We start from the raw sequence: 19,755 nt of genomic DNA, 5'->3' as shown, positions 1-19,755 counted from the left end.
CCACCAAGATGGAGTACTCATGAGAATGTATAAGCCATCCCAACTAGGTGATGATGACACATGGGCTGAGTACCATCAAATAGTACTACCAAAAACCTTGCGGCATCCTGTAATGGAAGTTGCTCATGCAGGCCTTGCAGGCCATCTAGGTATCAAAAAAACTTATTCTAGATTGCTAACTGAATTTTTCTGGCCAGGCATGAAGAAGGATGTAACTGACTTTGTTAAGAATTGCCATACTTGTCAAGTAGTAGGTAAATCGAATGAAGTAATTCAATCTTACCCCTTACAACCCATTAGAGTACCTGCTGAGCCTTTCCAAAAGATTATTATTGACATAGTTGGACCACTTCCTAAGACCAAGAAAGGCAATCAGTATATACTCACTACTCTGTGCCCCACCACTAGATATCCTGAGGCATTTCCTTTAAAGAACATTTCCTCCAAAAATGTAGCCAAAACCTTAACACACATGTTTACAACATTTGGTATTCCTCAGGAAATCCAGTCAGACAGAGGTTCTAACTTTATAAGTGAACTATTTACCCAGGTCCTTAAGGAATTAGGGATTAAACAAACTCTGTCCACAGCTTACCATCCACAGTCGCAGGGTGCATTAGAGAGACTACATCAAACTCTCAAGACTATGATTCGTAAATTCTGCCATGAGGAGGATCATGATTGGGATGAGGGACTGCCCTTCCTTCTTTTCGCCATTCGTGAAACACCATCTGACTCCTTGGGTGTTTCTCCTTTTGAACTCTTGTATGGAAGGAAGGTAAGGGGGCCCCTTAAAGTGATCAAAGACCATATGATAGCTTCACCCACCAGTAAACTGATAACTGTCCAACAATACATAAATTCCCTTCAGGATAAATTGAGTAAGGTTCGAGCTTTTGCTAAGAAGAACTTAATTCGTGCCCAGACAGTCATGAAAAATCACTATGATAATAAATCTCAGGTTAGGGAATTCAATGAGGGAGATATGGTTTTGACATACATCCCTGTCACTGGCTCTCCTCTACAAGCAAAATATCACGGTCCATATAGAGTTCAGAGAAAACTGTCAAATTACAACTATATATTAGAGACCCCAGACCGTCGCAAGGCAACTCGACTTGTTCATATTAACTTACTTAAGCCCTATAAGCACCAGGAACCACCAGACAACTCCCCGAGACTCATGTTACCCGTAGACTTACAACACACCATAAATACAGCAAGCTCCAAGCCTCCTGAAACCTTGCATGAGATCCCTTGCATCCGCCCTATGGTTCAGGAGCCAGAGTTAGCTAGCACCATTCCAACCCCTCCAATGTCCAACTCGGAGATACTTAACAATCTCCAACAATATCTCCAACACCTCACACCAAAACAAAAACAGGATTTAGAAACAATTATAAGACGGTACCCTAAATTGTTTAATAACAATCCTGGCCGATGTACCATCACCTCTCATAAAGTAAAGTTGGTGCCAGGAACCCATCCAATTAAATGCAACCCTTATAGGTTACATCCACAGAAAAAAGCACAGATGCAGAAGGAGGTGGAATACCTGTTGGACCAAGGATTAGCAGTCCCCAGCCAGTCCCCATGGGCATCACCCTGTCTACTCGTGCCCAAGGAAGATGGACAAATACGTCTCTGCACTGATTATCGTAGAGTCAACTCTGTCACGATCCCAGACGCCTATCCACTCCCCCGGGTAGATGATCTGATTGATGAGGTGGGACAATCTCAGTTCATTACTAAAATTGACTTGCTTCGGGGCTATTACCAAATTCCTCTAACCGATGATGCTCAGCTCATCTCTGCCTTTGCTACTCCTTTCGGGCTTTACCAATATACTGTAATGCCCTTCGGTATGAGGAATAGTCCTGCCACTTTCCAGCGGGCCATGAATTATCTATTGCAAGACTTAGATGGAGTATCAGTCTACCTGGACGACATACTAATTTTTTCTCCCCACTGGCGGCAACATCTCTGCCAACTCTCTGAGGTGCTGTCCAGACTACACGACGCCAACCTCACGGTGAAGCTGGCCAAGACCACCTTTGGCCGGGCCACGGTGACGTACTTGGGACATGAGGTGGGCAGAGGAGTCTTCCGTCCCAAAGCAGCCAACATCTCTGCCATCATCCAGTACCCTGCACCCACTACCCGGAAGGCGCTGATGCGTTTTTGGGAATGGCCGGGTACTACCGGAGATTTTGCCCTAACTTCGCCAAGGTAGCTGCTCCACTCACCAGGATGACGAGTGGCTCTGTGCCATTCATTTGGACGGACGACTGCCAGACCTCCTTCAACCAACTCAAAACGTTCCTCACCCAAGATCCCGTGCTGCTCTCGCCGGACTTCAACAAGCCGTTCATCCTACACACTGACGCCAGTGAAGAAGCTGTGGGAGCCGCCCTGCTTCAAGAGAAGGAAGGCATACTACACCCTGTCTCCTACCACTCTGCAAAGCTGGACGTCCATCAACGTCGCTACTCCACTATAGAGAAGGAGCTACTCGCCATCATCTCTGCCATCAAAAAGTTTGAGTGCTACCTTTCTCCTAACAGTGCCCCTCTGCAAGTGTATACAGATCACAACCCCCTCTCATTTCTGGATCGAAACAAGTTCTCGAATCAACGGCTTTTAAGATGGTCCCTATACCTCCAACCCTTTAACATCGACATTCACCACATCAGAGGTTCAGAAAATCTCCTAGCAGACACACTCAGCCGCCTGTAACACAGCCTCTATGACACCACCTTTTCGATGGGGTGTCGTTTTAGGGGGGAGGTGTGACGCCCCCACTAAACTACTGGAGTGCTGGGCTCCCTTGTTACGGTTGAATCACCGCCTCGGAGCCCCACACGGCTAGGTGAAACAAGCCGGGCTTCACCCGTGGGGATATATATACCGCTGCTTCAGTCAGAGAAGGCAGACTCACACTATTAACGGCTGACAGTGTTCCTCCTCCCTGAGTGGGTTTACACCGCCCCCATTCACCTCCCTCACGGTAATGGTGCTCTGTGACCTTGTGACGTGGAAGAGGGTGTATATCAATTTTGTATTATTTGTATATCATATAATTCTGTATCTTGCCTGTAGCTGTTTCCCTTTGTCCGTTTGCTTAACTACCTGATCTATTTGTCTTGTTCTTTGTGCAGTAACTACTGTTTAAGTGTTATAACTTTAATCTTTGCCATTAACCTTGTTACTTGTTATAATGTTAGGTACTTTTTGTAGTGTAAGGTTTAATATTAAAGTATAGTTAAGTTCCACTGTTTCTTGTCTCTTTACCTTGCACCAAATGTAGAGTCCGCCCCGTAACTAGATAACCACGCAGCAGATTGTTACAGTATGCATTCCTCCACCTCTACGATGGGCACATAGCACCCGTCTAGCAGCAAACTCACCCTTTTTCTGTCCATCTCTCTAATGCAAGAGTTAACCATTACTCCCAGTCCTTCATTTATGCAACAGGTCAACTCTGGAACTGTCTCCCTCTGTCTGTATTTCCTGCTTCCTATGATCTGCAGTCTTTCAACACAGTGTGTCCAGGCATCTCAAAATGAATGGATCCTGAATTTGGCTCTCTCTTGTATTTTGTTCTTCTTTTGGAAGGAACAATTTTGCGGGCTCGTTGCCTTTGGTTCCTTCTTCCTCACATAAAAAAAAAAAAATCAGGCATATTATCCTAAATAATTTCCAGTGATAAAAACTGGAGAGATTTGAATTATGCATACGAACTATCCCTCTGTCTATCAAAGGTCACCTGTTTAGTAGTACAGGGTGATCTGTAAATAGCACTACACTACACTAGAAATTCTGTAAATAGAACTACACTACACTAGAAACTCACCTGGTCATACCTTATGTGTTGTAGGGATGGCTCAGTCTGCTGGTGTGGTTGGGCAGTAAGTAAGCTGGGTGATCAATAAATAGTGCTCTATTAGAAACTCACCTGGTGGTAACTTATTTGCTGCAGGGACAGCTCAGTCTGCTGATGTGGGCATGGGTAAGGCATTGGAAGCAGGAAATTAGTTAATACAGGATTAAGATTGATATTTTATGTGCTGCAGGGAAGGCTCAAGTCAGCTGGTCTGGGCATAGGTGTGGCATGGGGAGTAGGACAAAAATAAAAGTTGCAGGATTGACATTGATAATGCTGACCCATCCCCACAACCCACGAAAAATCACCCGTTGGAGTGGAAGAGGAGCGTTGTACAGTATATGAGCCGCCTTGTATGTTTTTTGCTTTTTTTTATAAGAGCTAAGGCATTGCCCTAGAATAGAAGACTTAGGTTTGGAATGTGTAGCACTTTATGACCGGCTGCCCTTCGTGATGACTATCAATGACCCTTGGGAGGACTCGAACCTCCGACCCTTTGGCCAGAGCGAAGCGCTCTAACCTGCTGAGCCACGGCTGCTACCGCAAAATACATTCACCCAGTTCCATCAGGTAGGGGAAAACGAAATGTATCTTGTAGATTATTTATATTTATTCAAGCATTTTAATATTATAATTTCATCTAAATTATTCCAACAGCAGAAGATGTGACCCAGTTCCATAAGGGGAAAACACGTCATACCCAGCATTATCGTGTAATAATATCTGCTGAAATTACCATTGCTCAGTTCTGTCACGTGATGAAAAAACTGAAATATCTCGAGTACTATATATATTAGCTCAACTCCAAAATATTACTTTCTTTTACACACCACCATCAGGTGAAAACAACCTTAGTGTAATGCTAGGTGTTTAAGGCTCGACTTCTCGTTCCTCAGACACCTAACACGGAGCGGGGTTGTCTTTCGAGACCGGGGCTTAGGACAAATAAGAGAGAGGCAGGACACAAAACCTCCAGGCAATACCGGTAACTTTACACGTGTATTACTCAGTCAGACAAGGGACAACAGCAGATGTTACAAACACAATATTTGGTTAATCATGAACACTTATACCTAGAACATTAGTATCTCACAGGACACTATGGGAGAATACACTAAAATAACGTTCGAGGCGGAGTATGAAGAGTTAATACAGTCCAAGGTCTCTGAGCGAGTGAGCGCGTGAAGGAGTTAGAGATGAGGCTCACTAGGGGTAGGGTGTAAGGCACTGGGGTCTAATTGTGATTATGGTAGTATGAGGCGGAGTTCACTGGTAGCGTGTTCACTTTACTATTTTCTGGGAGCAAGGGACTTTTGGTTAATTATTAATACAAACTCCACGGCTTGGGTGCTTCTCTTACTGTGATATGATGGGTATTGTGTATTGGTCTTATTCACTATCACTTTGGTTCTATGTGGACTGTTCACTGTTCCGCCTTGTCACTGTTAGACCATCATCATTCCAATTTCACTTAAAACACTTGGTCTGGTACTATGAATGCACTTTATCGCCTCGCCACTGTTATACTACACTAGGGGAGCAGTCACTGTCTCATGGGTCACTGGGTGGCAGGGGCGACGGGGAGACAAGCTGGCTCTACTTCTGCTGGGGCAGGGGCACTGCCAGGGGAGGCCATGCCGAGAGGGCACGCGATCACGCGCAGGGGCGTCTTCTCTCGTCCGGGGCTGCAGGTGGCAAAGGGGCCCGTACTTTCCGGGCTGGGGACAGGAGTCTGGCCCTCAGGACTGGGGCCGAACAATTGTCTGAACCTCTCGTTCAGGTTCCTGCCAGAGGTAGAGGTCCTCCGCCGTCGAGGCATAGGGAGGTCCCGCCCGGGCATTCTGGAGAGGGCCTGGGGTTCCCGAGGGCTGTGGCCCCCAAAACTAGGCGGCGCCATCAGGGAGGGGCTGCGGCACCGGTCTGCGTCAGGGTCCGTCTGGTGGGTTTTCTCCAGGGCCAGTCGTAGGGAGCAGAGGCCGGGGGAAGCTATAGGGCCTCTACAGTACTCCTCTACTTCCCCTGCATCGGGGGTTAGGGAACTCGTCTCACACTGGGGCGGCGGGGCTGCTCCCTGCCACTTCCGGCTGTGGGGCCCGGCTACTGGCCGTGGCTTCCCAAGGGCACGACCACAAGGCACCGAGGCCTGGCTACTGGCCATGGCCTGAGAGGGTGAATAACTGCCAGCAAACCCAGGGACACTTTCAGAGTGGCTACAGGCCATCTGACGAAGGTGGGAGCGGCTACAGGCTGACTCCTGCAGGAGGGGTGGAGAGCGGCTACAGGCCGACTTGGGGACAACACCTTTGGAGCGGCTACCGGCCGTCTGACGAAGGCAGGAGCGGCTGCAGGCCGACTCCTTCAGCAGGAATGAGGAGCAGCTACAGACCGACTCAAGGACAATGCCTTCGGAGCGGCTACTGGCCGTCTGACGAAGGCGGGAGCGGCTATAGACCGACTCCTGCAGGAGGGGTGTGGAGCGGCTACAGGCCGACTCAGGGGCAATGCCTTCGGAGCGGCTACTGGCCATCTGACGAAGGTGTGAGCAGCTACAGGCTGACTCCTTCAGGAGGGGGTGTGGAGTGACTACTGGCCATCTCTGGAAGGACACCTTCTGACGAAGGCGGGAGCGGCTACAGGCCGTCTCCGGAAGGACACCTTCTGACAAAGGTGGGAGTGGCTACCGGCCGTCTCCTAGTTTCCCTCGGGTCGACTACTGACCGATTCCTTAGCGAGGGGCGGGCGCCTACTGCCCGTCCCAAGAGGAAAGACACCTTCAGAGAGGCTACTGGCCATCTCCTGAAGAAGGCGGGAGTGGCTACCGGCCGTCTCCTTAGGGGCGGTGACAGGAGCTGGACAGACAGCTCCACCCCGAGGTTGGTTGGTTGAAACTTGCCTGGAAGGTAGTGCAAGATTCCTGCTATGGTGACGGCGGGCGGGCTCTGAGTCATAGGAGCGTACGGCCCGGGCTGACTTGGGCCGTTGTCACAGCGAATCTCGGTGCGCTGCTGCTGCTCCTCCGTGGGGTCCTTGTGGGAGTGTCTTGGAGTTCACGGGGGCACTATGGTGAATTCCTGGTGGAGGTGGTTGGGCGTTCCAAGGGACACTATGCTGTATTTCACTTAGAATGATCTTGTATGCTGTATACATCTATCCATCTTTATCCTTACTACCAACAGATAATTTTATTCAGTATATGATCCAGTTCCATGAGATAAAAACATATATATGTAAGGTAATACTTGTTGAACTCCAATACATCTTTTTTTTTTTTTTTTTACCTTATTCTTGCCCAGTTCTGTTCAAGTCTTCCAAATATTACCTACATTACTGTAGATGGTTTTGCAGTCATCTTCCAATGACCCAGTAAAATATAACCACAGCTAGCCTTCTCTGATCAATGCCACAAGAATCAGCTTTATTTTGATAACTTCTTTTAAGCCTTCACAGTCCAGACAACTCCGAGATGTACACTGTGACCGAGTTGCTTCTGTTCTTTGTGAGCGTCATTTCTGTTCAGTTTAGAAGGATTTAACTGATTGGCAAAATCACGATGAATTGTTATGCAGTTAAAGTCTTCTCAACCTCAGGGTAATGGTATACAGTGTGTTATGCTGGGTGTTTTGAGTTTGACCTCTCGTCCTAAAAATGACTGAGCGGGATCCTCTTTCCGGATCAGAAGTAGAACACTCACAAAGGAACAGGGCATAAAAACTCGGCAGTATACTTTAACACATCTATTGTCTTAATCCAAACTCCTTACAAATACATGAACAAAGATACACTGAATATGGAAGGGACAAGGTGACAGAGTTGTTACTGTTGATATAATGTGTCAACAAGCACAGTAATGATGTCGAGGGTCAGTATACAACCTTCTTTAATACACATAGATATGACAGGTCACTAGGGCATAACATTGATGTTAGAATTAAGGCACAATTTCCATTTAATTCGTCAGGATACACATCTGGATGAAGTGAAACGCCAGGTTAATCAGGACTACCATACATAACACACAGGTGCAATGTCTGTACCCGAGTTGCAGCGCGTCTGAATGTCACTTAGCCACGGCGACACTGTTTAAAGGTTCTGTCTTTATTGACTGTTCTTAGTCATTCTCGGATACATTTCCCTGGTTTCGTAGGGCATGGGCATGGACACTGCCGTGGGTCAGTTAGGGCAGGAATCTTGGTATATCACTTTTTGTCTGTCTATTCACATTCACTGACCATTATTTCCTGGTGTATAGTTTCTGTTGCACTGTTCATATTCATTAACCGTCACTTTCTAGTGTATTGCCTCTGCCTTACTGGTCACATACACCACTGTCACGTTTAGTAAGTCTCTGGCGCGACTCGAGAGGTGGAAGGCATCGTCACTGGACTGTTGAATCCTGGGGTTAGCGGAGGTGGCACCCGGGAGTGGGAGGGGGCCCTTTGGGAGAGCCCTCCTGTAGAAGGCAATGGACAGCTCTCCGGGGCGTCACTGCCTGGGTGTGTTTCGTAGCTGGGGTGCAGGGAGGCCCTTCCGTCTGGGGCCTTGACCAGATAGGTGGCCCTTGGGACTGGGGCCAAACAGCATCAGGAGTCGGGCCTGCCTCCTCTTACTTCGGGCGGTGGGCCGACAGGGAGTGTGTCCTGAGCGGTCCTGCCTTGGGGTCCGCAGGCTGACCCTGGGAGGCCTGGTGCTGTGGTTGCCTACAGAGTGGGGCGCCATCAGGGGCTGGCTGCGGCACCTCTTCTGCAGGGCGTCCGTCAGGGGCCGGCTGCAGGGCAGGAACAGGACCTCCCCACCACTCCTGGAACAGCAGCACTTCTGGGGAACCACACCTGGAGGAAGAGAGACAAGGGCACCCCGTGCAGCTGAGAGGTAGTGGGCCGGCTGCGCAAGGGGCCTTCCCCTCTGGGAGAAGTCTTGAGACTGCAGACGAAGGGCGTACGGTGGCTGTCCCTTCACCAACACGTATGGTGGCCATTGTTGCAGTTCCACAGTCTCTAAGGGCAGCAGCAGAAGGACATACGGTGGCCGTTTCTTTCCCAGTATGTATGATGGCCGTTACCACAGAGTTGCTCCTGAAGGAGGAAGAAGCAGATGAGGGACGTACGGTGGCTGTTCCCTCCCCGGCACATACGGTGGCCATTGCTGCAGGCCTGCCTGCCCAATGGGAAGTAACTGAGGGACGTACGGTGGCCGTTCCCTCCCCAGTACATACGGTGGCCGTTACCGCGGGGTTACTCCTGTAGGAGGAGATGGATGAGGGATGTACCGTGGCCGTTCCCTCCCTGACACGTACGGTGGCATTGCCACAGTTCCACTCCTCCTGCCTTTGCCTGTCGGTGTGTGCTCAATAGCTAGCACACCGAGGCGGTCTCCAGATGTGGCTGTAGCTGAGGGGCGTACGGTGGCCGTTCCCTCCCCAGTACATACGGTGGCCGTTACCGCGGTGTTGCTTGGGACTATCTGGAGCAGTCCCACCCCGATCCTGGTGAGGGCTGCTCCGGCCGAGAAGTAGTGTCGCATTCCTGCGACGTCACGGTTGGGTAGGTTGGGCAGAAGTGGGACATATGGCCGGGGTGTACCTGGGCCCGTTTCGCTCTCGGGCCAGGCAACTGTCATCTGGCCCACGGTGGTGTCCTCCTGGGGTGGGGATGGGGATGCGGCTCTGTAGCGGGGTGGGGGGTCTGGCTGTGGGAGCGCGCATATTACAAAGATCAATTTAAAAATGCTGTTATGTAATTCCGTAGATCAGAAGTGTCAAAGCTGTTTGAAAGCGGACTAACATGATGACAAACCAGATTTTGGTCATATTCCCATAGTTACTGAATCTAACAGTAAAAAGAGGGTCTGGAGATTTCATAGCCAAAGGTAATTAAAGCATGGTCAGAGATTGCAGGATCAGACACAACACCTGATGTGCTGTGAGAGCCAACAGATACAATCTAATTGAGGACATGTCCTGAAATATGGGTCGAGTGAGACCTGAGTAAAGAAATTATTCTGCTTAATCAGTTCAAGGAATAGCAGAAAATTATTCCAAGCAGTTGTAGTACTGAGTTTGTTTCTGCATGGGTGGGTAACATCAGTGTGCCACTGCCCGTCAGAGCGCCAGGATGTCGCGAAAATAACGCCATTTTTTCGCCTCATTGGGCTGGAGGAGGCTGTAGAAATTGTCACATGGACCCTTCTGTCCCGTCACTTAGTGATTCTTCAGAAGAGAAAGACCTGGATGACTATTCTGGGGAGGAATATGAGCCAGTGGAGGACATTGAGAAGGGGGAATCCCCCTCTCTCCCCCCCCCATTCTTTCTCATCCCGCCCAGCTGAGTGGGAAAACATTGCTCACGGCTTCGGAAACTGGGCTAAAAACACGACGGACGGCCATCCTGGTCTTATTTCTCCTATAAGGAGTACTATTTTTTGCTTTTCCTTGATTTATATGTCCTTTTGGATTGTTTTATGCAATAAAAATTTTTTCTGTTTTTGGTCCGGGATTGGGTGGGTATAAAATTGCAAAAATGCCTGGGATGGTACGGGTTAATTAACGTTTGTTCCACTGTTGTTATAAAACCTATCAAAGACCATTAATGTCTAAAATTCATATTAGCATTTAGTGCTCTATTACCTTTGTTACACTGAAGGCTTAAAACTAATTAATAGATAAGTATATACACTATATGTACTGTATGTATATATGTACAGTACTTATGTAACAAACATCGAAAATTTTATTATTTATCAATACATAAGTCTATGAAATATAATTCAGTAGATAGTAAAATGTCCAGCGGATGTTTTGTTATAGGCAATCAGCAGAAACTGGATCGTGAAACAGTACACACAAAAAATCAAGAAAAATAAATCATTATAATTAATCTTTAAAGTATCATCAAATAGAGACATTCATATCAGTTAGAATTGAAACTTTATTAATTCAATCATCATCTAATCTAGTGTTGCCCCATGAGGAGCATAGGAGCCCAGGACCAGGCAAGTTGCTCATGACATTGAAGATGAGAGTGACCAGCTTGGATAATGACATGTCTACACTGAAGAACAGCTGACTATCTGTCGCCCACGAGGTTGCTGCTTCCTATTTGGACAGGCATCGTGTTGATGCTCACCTTACCACTCATTGCTCGATGCTACTTCCCCGCTCATTGCATTCGGTGTGGCCGTACCCTTAAAGACAACACACAGCTGCATGCACGGCCTCCTGATATCCACTCTTCTCAATCCTACCTCCCTCTTGAGGACAGGGTTCAGCTGGGCAGGCTGAGATGTGGGTATCATCCAGCCCTCTCGAGTTATCTGAAGAGGCTGGATGACTGTCGCTTACGCCTGTCCAGGATGCAACACAGCACCCCATACTATTAAGCACATTATGGAAGACTGCATTGCACACAATCACCTGCGCCAACAACAGGACATACATTCCCTGAGAGCTCCTTGGGAAAGCCCGGTCTCGGCTGTGGCCTTTCTTAGGGACTCGGAGCTGTCCGGCCTGACTGCCTAGGGAGCAACTACTACTACCACCCACTCACCCACCCCGATCCACCCACCTTCCTTGATTAATGCACTCACACCCACCCACACTGACCCACCTACCCACCCACCCAACTATTCACACAACCCACCCCCACTGACCCACCCCACCCACACAGACCCACTAACTCACCCACCCACTCACCCATACCTACCCATCCATCCATACCCACCAGTCCAACCCAGTGACCCACCCAACCCATCCACACACCCACCCATCGAAACCTACACACACCCACCCATCCCAAATCTACCAACCCACCCACACCTACAGTACCTACCCACCCCCCCATCCCAAATCCACCTACCGACCCACCCACACCTACTCACCCACCCATCCCAAATCCATCAACCCACCCACACCCAACCATTCACCCACTGACACCAACCCTCCCACTCTCACCCACTGACACCAACCCTCCCACCCACACACCAACACCTCCTCACCCATCCATCCAAACCCAGCAATGCACCTACCCATCCACTCATCACCAAAACACCCACCTAAACCCATCCACTCTCATCCACCCAAAGCCGTCGACCCACCCAGCCACCCACACCCAACCACTCACCCACCCTCCCAACCATCCACACCCACCCGACCACCCACATCCAACTATCTACCCACACGACCACTCATCTAACTACCCATCCATCCACACCCACCCACTCATCTAACTACCCATCCATCCACACCCACCCACTCATCTAACTACCCATCCATCCACACCCACCCACTCATCTAACTACCCATCCATCCACACCCACCCACTCATCTAACTACCCATCCATCCACACCCACCCACTCATCTAACTACCCATCCATCCACACCCACCCACTCATCTAACTACCCATCCATCCACACCCACCCACTCATCTAACTACCCATCCATCCACACCCACCCACTCATCTAACTACCCATCCATCCACACCCACCCACCCACCCACACAAACACCCACTCACCCATTCACCTGCCTACCCACCCAACCATCCATGCCCACACATGAACTCACCGACCCACAAGACCATGCACTCATCCAAACCCACCCACCCACATGATCACCCACTCACTGAACCACCTGCCCACCCACTCACCCACCCACCCACACTACCACCCACTCACCCACCCACATCGACACCCACATACCCCTACCCACCAAAAAAACCTAGCCACCTTCTCCCACCCACTCACTCAACCACATCAAAACCCACTCACCCAACCACATCAAAACCCACTCACCCAACCACATCAAAACCCACCCATTCAACCAGCCACCCACCCATGCACCAATCGTTTACCACCCACGCACATCCATCCACTCACCCAGCCATCCATTCACATCCATTCCCACCCACCCACACCCACCCAACCAGTCACACCCCCCACACCCACCTATACCCATCCACCCCAACCAACCCTGATCCACCAACCCCCACACCCGCCCACCCACCCAAACCCAGCTCTTCACCCAACCATCCACACCCACCCATCAACCCACCTTGACCCACTCATTCACCTACCCATTCACATCCACCCACCCACTTGCACCCACCCACCCACACCCTTCCTCACACCCACCCACCCACACCCTTCCTCACACCCACCCACATGCACCCTTCCACACATCCACTCACCTGTCCACAAGCACAAACCCACACCCACTACTCATTCCAAATCCACCCACCTACCCACACCCACTCACTCACCCACTCAAAATCACTCACGCACCAACACTCATCCATTAACACCTACCCACCCACACTCATCCATTAACACCTACCCACCCACACTCATCCACACGTACCCCCATCCATCCACACCCACCCACTGACCCACCTACATCTACCCAACCACCTCAGCCAACCCCCAAACCCAAGCACCCACTGATCCACCTACATCCATCCCAACCAACTCCCACACCCACCCACCCACCCAGCTACCTACCCACCCATCCACACCCACCCAAACCTATCCACCTACTCATTCACACCCATCCACCCACATGCTCCCATACACCCACACCCACTCAACCATCCACACCCACCCACCCACACACACCCCACCCACCCTCCAACCAACTCACCCACTCATCCACAACCATACACCCACACCCAACGACCCATCTCAAAAACACTCACCCACCCTTACCCACTCACACCCAACCACCCAGTGCCACATCCACTCGCCCACCCACTCATACACACCCACCTACACTAACCCCTCTTCTCACCCACCTGCCTACACCCACCCACTCATCTCAAATCCACTCACCCACCCATCCATCCACACCTGCCCACTCATCCACCCACCCATACCCACCCACCTACCCACCCAACCATCCAAACCTGCCCACCCGTCCTCATCCACCCATCCATCCATGCACTCACTCACCCACCCATGCATCCACATACCCGCCCATCCATGCATCCACACACCCACTCATCCACAACCACCTACCCACCAACCCACACACACACACAAACCCTGATTCACCCACCCACCCCAAACACATCCACCTCCCCATCCATCCACAACCATCCTCACCCACCAACCCACACCCACCCGCCCATCCACACACCCACCCACCTACTGTACACCTATGCATCTCATCCCACCCACCCACCGCACAACCACCCACTGACTCATCCATTCCATGCCACCCACATTCCTTGACCCACCTATCCACACCTACCCACCAACTCACCCAAATTCACCCACCCATTCACACCTACCCACCCATCTCAAATCCACCGACTCACCCACACACCCTCCAACACCCAGCCTGTCACCTGCCCACCCACATCAACCCACTCACCAACCAAGACCCACCAACCCACCATCCCACACCCACCCACCAACAGCCATCCTCCCACCCACATCCACCCTCACCCACACACCCACCCACTCACATGACAACTGCCTACTCAACCGACCATCCACACCCACTCACTGCCCTTCTACCCACCCACTCAACCATCCACACCTACCCACCCACCCAACACACACAACCACCCACTCACTCTCCCACCTATCCAAACCCCACCCATACACACCCAACCACCCACATACCCACACAACCCACTCACCCAACCACCCACACCCATTCACCCCCACCCACCCACATAACTCACATCAACCCACCCACCCACATAACTCACATCAACCCACCCACCCACATAACTCACATCAACCCACCCACCTGCCCATTCAACCACACCTACATACCCACACCAACCCACATACCCACAAGCCTACCCACCCACACCCAAACACACCCACCCATGCAAACCTACTCATACATGCACCCATTCACCCACACCAACCCACCCACTACCCAAACCCACTCACCCATCCACTAACCCACTCTCACCTATGTACACCCATCCATCCACTCAGCCATCCAAACCCACCTACCCACCCACCTATTCAGCCACCTATCCACCCACACACCCATAACTAACCATCTTCCCACCCGCCCTGACCCACTCACCTATACCCACACTCAGCCATCCACCCACTGACACACACACCTACCCACCCAGCCACCCATATGCACCCACTCACACACCCATCACCATCCACAACCACCAACTCACAACACCCACCCACCCACATTCACCCACCCACCCACTCACATTCACCCACCCACCCACCCACCTGTCCACACCCACCCACGCACCCAACCACCTACCCACCCATACGTGCTACCCACCCACCCATCCACACCCACTGACCCATTACCTAAAGTCTCTCCCACGCTCATCCACCTACCCACCAACCCACCCCCCCACACCTACCCACCCCCCCACCCAAACAGATTCACCCTTACCCATTCATCCACTCAACCACACTCACCCGACCACACATCAACCCACCCACCCACACTCACCCGACCACACATCAACCCACCCACCCATCCACTCACCACCAACCACCACATGCATAACCCACCTACCCACCAACTGATCCAGCTACCCATCCACCCACACCCACCCATCCCGACCCACGGGACTCACCCATCCATGCAGGCACCCACCCACCCATCCCGACCCACGGGACTCACCCATCCATGCAGGCACCCACCCACCCAACCATTCATCCACCATCCAAACCCACTCATATCCATCAACCCCCCCACCCACCCACCCCGAGCCATCCATCTTTTACCCAACCACCCACCACAACCCACCCACCCACCTCGACTCACCTTCCCTCCCACCCATACACACCACTCACTGCCATCCTTGGGGAGCGCGGTAGCACAGTGGTAGCGCGCTGGACTCGTAATCGGGGGATTGCGAGTTCGAGCTGGGAGTGGTAGCTCGCTCCTGTAACCCTAGCGGGGCTATATAGTCCAATACAGGGCTTAGCTCGGGGGAACTCCATTTATTTTCACTGCCATCCACCACCATCCACCCACCACCATCCACCCACTCACCAACAACCATCTCACCCACTCACCCACCCACCAATAACCATCCATTCACCCACACATTCAGCCACCCAGCCATGCCCACTCACCCATTCAATCCCACCAACCTACACCCATCCACCCACCTATCCTCCCAATTACTCCTGTGCACCCACAGCTATTTACCTACCCACACCCACACCCGCTCACACACACCTACCTGACCATCTACTTGAACTACAACCCACCCAACCACCCATTCATCCAAGCACCCTCCCACCCAGTTAACCGACCACACCCACCCATTGAACTAACCACCCACACCCATCCACCCCCCCACATACCAACCCCCCACCCACCTACCCATCTCGACTCACCTGACCACCCACTCACCCACCCTCCAACCCATACACCCACTCCCTCTCACCCTCCCACCAACACCCTGCTACCCATCTACACCCACCCACCCACCAACCCACTGTCACAAACCCAGCAACATACCCACTCACTCAACCCACCCACCCACAGCCACCCACCTACCAACACCCACCCACATGCACCTGCCCACCCACCTACCTACCCACCCAACTGACCCACTCACCCACCAGTCCACACATCCACCAGTCCACATACCCACCGATGCCTGGTCATCCACCCACCCAGCCACCCATCCAAACCCACCCACTTAATCCATCCACCCATCCAACCCACACCCATCCACCTGTCATAAAGACTTTGTATCATAAAGCAGCGACTTTGTATTTGCTTGTAGAGGCGTATATTTTAGACTTGTGGTCGAGCGGCTTTTATATCTTGTAGTAGTTTCCCCACCAGATGTCATGTAGTGACGGGAGAGGTAAAGAATAGTATGGGACTATTTTTATTTGTCTTGGAAATATTAAACAGGTATAATAGTATAAGTCCTGGGTAGCTACCTCCCTGTCTCGCTATCTCTCTCTCTCTCTCTGTTCTAAGGCTAATCTCCGTCTCGACCTCTCTCTAGGGTCGCTTGTCTCCTTCTGTCTAGCCTGTTCGGTGGCTAATCTAGGTCTGAGCTCTCTTTCCTAAATTCTGGTATAGCAGGGGTGTGTCACATGTGTTCCTCGTGGGTGTTTGTTCACGAGAGGACTGCTGACAGCTAACTGCATCATCTCCTTACTGGCCGCTGTCGTCAGCTTTCCTCAGTGTAAGCATGTTTAGCATTGCTCGATTCTCGCAGACACAACACCTTCTCATCATTTGACTTCCTGCTTCTATCTGTCTCTCTATCTATCTATTTATCTATCTATCTAGTATGATTTGCAATTATAATATGGAGACCTACCACATTGCTCAGCCGCGCAAAAATGGCGTACCATCGACATTTAATAGTTATAATATATTAATACATACTACATACACATTATAATGAACTTATAAGCTAATTAAGTGAAATACATTATATTGTAAAGTAACATAATTGTATGAATATTGTATACATATATTATTCATAGTAAATAGTGATTATTCAGTAATATTACGCATATAATTGTGCAATGGTAATACTGCAAGGTTATACATTACATATTTGAGTTATCACTTTAGTAATGTCTAATATTTCACCTAACTTGTATGATGATACTGGTAATACAGAATTGTGCTATAATTGTATGACTTATAATATTGTACTAACATTGTGGTACTACATAATTGTAACATTTTATGAATTGTTACCAAATATTGTGTTAATGCATAATTGTGTTGGCCTTATAATTGTAGTTACATAAAAGTTACATCTTGTTAATGCAACTGTTTTGTCGTTACATAATTGTTACATATCGTTTGTAGGTACATAATTGTTGTTAAAGTTACATAAAAGTTACATCTTGTTAATGCAACTGTTACATAATTGGCAAAGTGTAACATAATGCAATCGTTTGTCGTTACATAATTGTTACATATCGTTTGTAGGTACATAATTGTAGTTAAAGTTACATAAAAGTTACATCTTGTTAATGCAACTGTTACATAATTGGCAAAGTGTAACATAATGCAATCGTTTGTCGTTACATAATTGTTACATATCGTTTGTAGGTACATAATTGTAGTTAGTGTAACATAATGCAATCGTTTGTAGTTACATAATTGTTACCTATCGTTTGTAGTTACATAATTGTAGTTAAAGTTACATAAAAGTTACATCTTGTTAATGCAACTGTCACATAAATTGGTACATATTGTTTGTAGTTACATAATTATAATATGGAGTAACATAATTGTAATAACTGCAGTCCTAACATATGCTGCGGTCGATGATAGTGATGATGTGTCGTGCCACTTGTATGTGGAGACAACAATTTGCTTTTTTGTTTGTAGTTTATGTGGTATTTTGACTTATGTAGTAACATTTACACTTATTTTCATTTGTTTGTTATGTGATCTTACTCTATTTCTCTTTTTTTCTTTCTTACTTTTCTTTCTTTCTTTTTTGTATGTATTGATTTTCTATAGTTTGTTTTTCTTTGCTTGTGTACACTTTTTTCCATGTTGTTCATGGTTGCATAATTGCTGACTAATTTCCTTGAGATACTTTTTTAAAGTTTAGTTTATATTGCACAGATATTACTGAAAATGATATTATATAGTCCCATATTTTGTTATTTTATATAAAAAATATATACACTATATACAGTATTAACTATACACACTGACTTGTTGTTCACCTGTACCTGTCGTGAGTAATATGTGTCAGCACTGTGTGGAAATCATTGTCTTCACGATTGTGTTGAAGATGTTCACTCTTGCTAATGGCATTTGTGTTGGCCATTTTTTTTTTTCTCTAGGTTACCTTGTAACTTAATTTGTATGTTTCCACTAGGTAGCTTTAATTAATAAATGTTAAATACAGTTCTTTTAATTGCTCACTGAGTAACTGTGATTGTATATTTTCTTTATCGCTTGTAGATGTACTAATGTATAGTTGTATGTATGAAACACGTGGGTTCGTATCCCACCGCTGCCACCAAATGTCATAAAGACTTTGTATCATAAAGCAGCGACTTTGTATTTGCTTGTAGAGGCGTATATTTTAGACTTGTGGTCGAGCGGCTTTTATATCTTGTAGTAGTTTCCCCACCAGATGTCATGTAGTGACGGGAGAGGTAAAGAATAGTATGGGACTATTTTTATTTGTCTTGGAAATATTAAACAGGTATAATAGTATAAGTCCTGGGTAGCTACCTCCCTGTCTCGCTATCTCTCTCTCTCTCTCTGTTCTAAGGCTAATCTTCGTCTCGACCTCTCTTTAGGGTCGCTTGTCTCCTTCCGTCTAGCCTGTTCGGTGGCTAATCTAGGTCTGAGCTCTCTTTCCTAAATTCTGGTATAGCAGGGGTGTGTCACATGTGTTCCTCGTGGGTGTTTGTTCACGAGAGGACTGCTGACAGCTAACTGCATCATCTTACTGGCCGCTGTCGTCAGCTTTCCTCAGTGTAAGCATGTTTAGCATTGCTCGATTCTCGCAGACACAACACCTTCTCATCATTTGACTTCCTGCTTCTATCTGTCTCTCTATCTATCTATTTATCTATCTATCTAGTATGATTTGCAATTATAATATGGAGACCTACCACACACCCACTCCCACCCACCCACAGCTATTCACCTGCCCACGCCCACTCACCCACACCCACCTGACCACCCACTCATCCAACAACAATCCCCCACATTCACCAACTCGTGCACCCTCCCACCCAACTAACCACCCCCCACCTACCCCCACACCCCCCACCCAGACCCTCCAACCCATCCCAACATACCCACCCACCCACTTACCCACCCATCCGTCCCAGATACACTGACCTACTCACATCCACCCACCCAACCACCCACCCATTTGTAGGCGTAAACAATCGGATGTGGGACGCTGATGCATCTAAG

Source organism: Coenobita brevimanus, chromosome 51 (assembly GCF_032717465.1).
Source record: "Coenobita brevimanus isolate Jiangsu-jjx chromosome 51, ASM3271746v2, whole genome shotgun sequence".
Lineage (NCBI taxonomy): Eukaryota > Metazoa > Arthropoda > Malacostraca > Decapoda > Coenobitidae > Coenobita > Coenobita brevimanus.
This window is presented reverse-complemented; position numbering follows the sequence as displayed.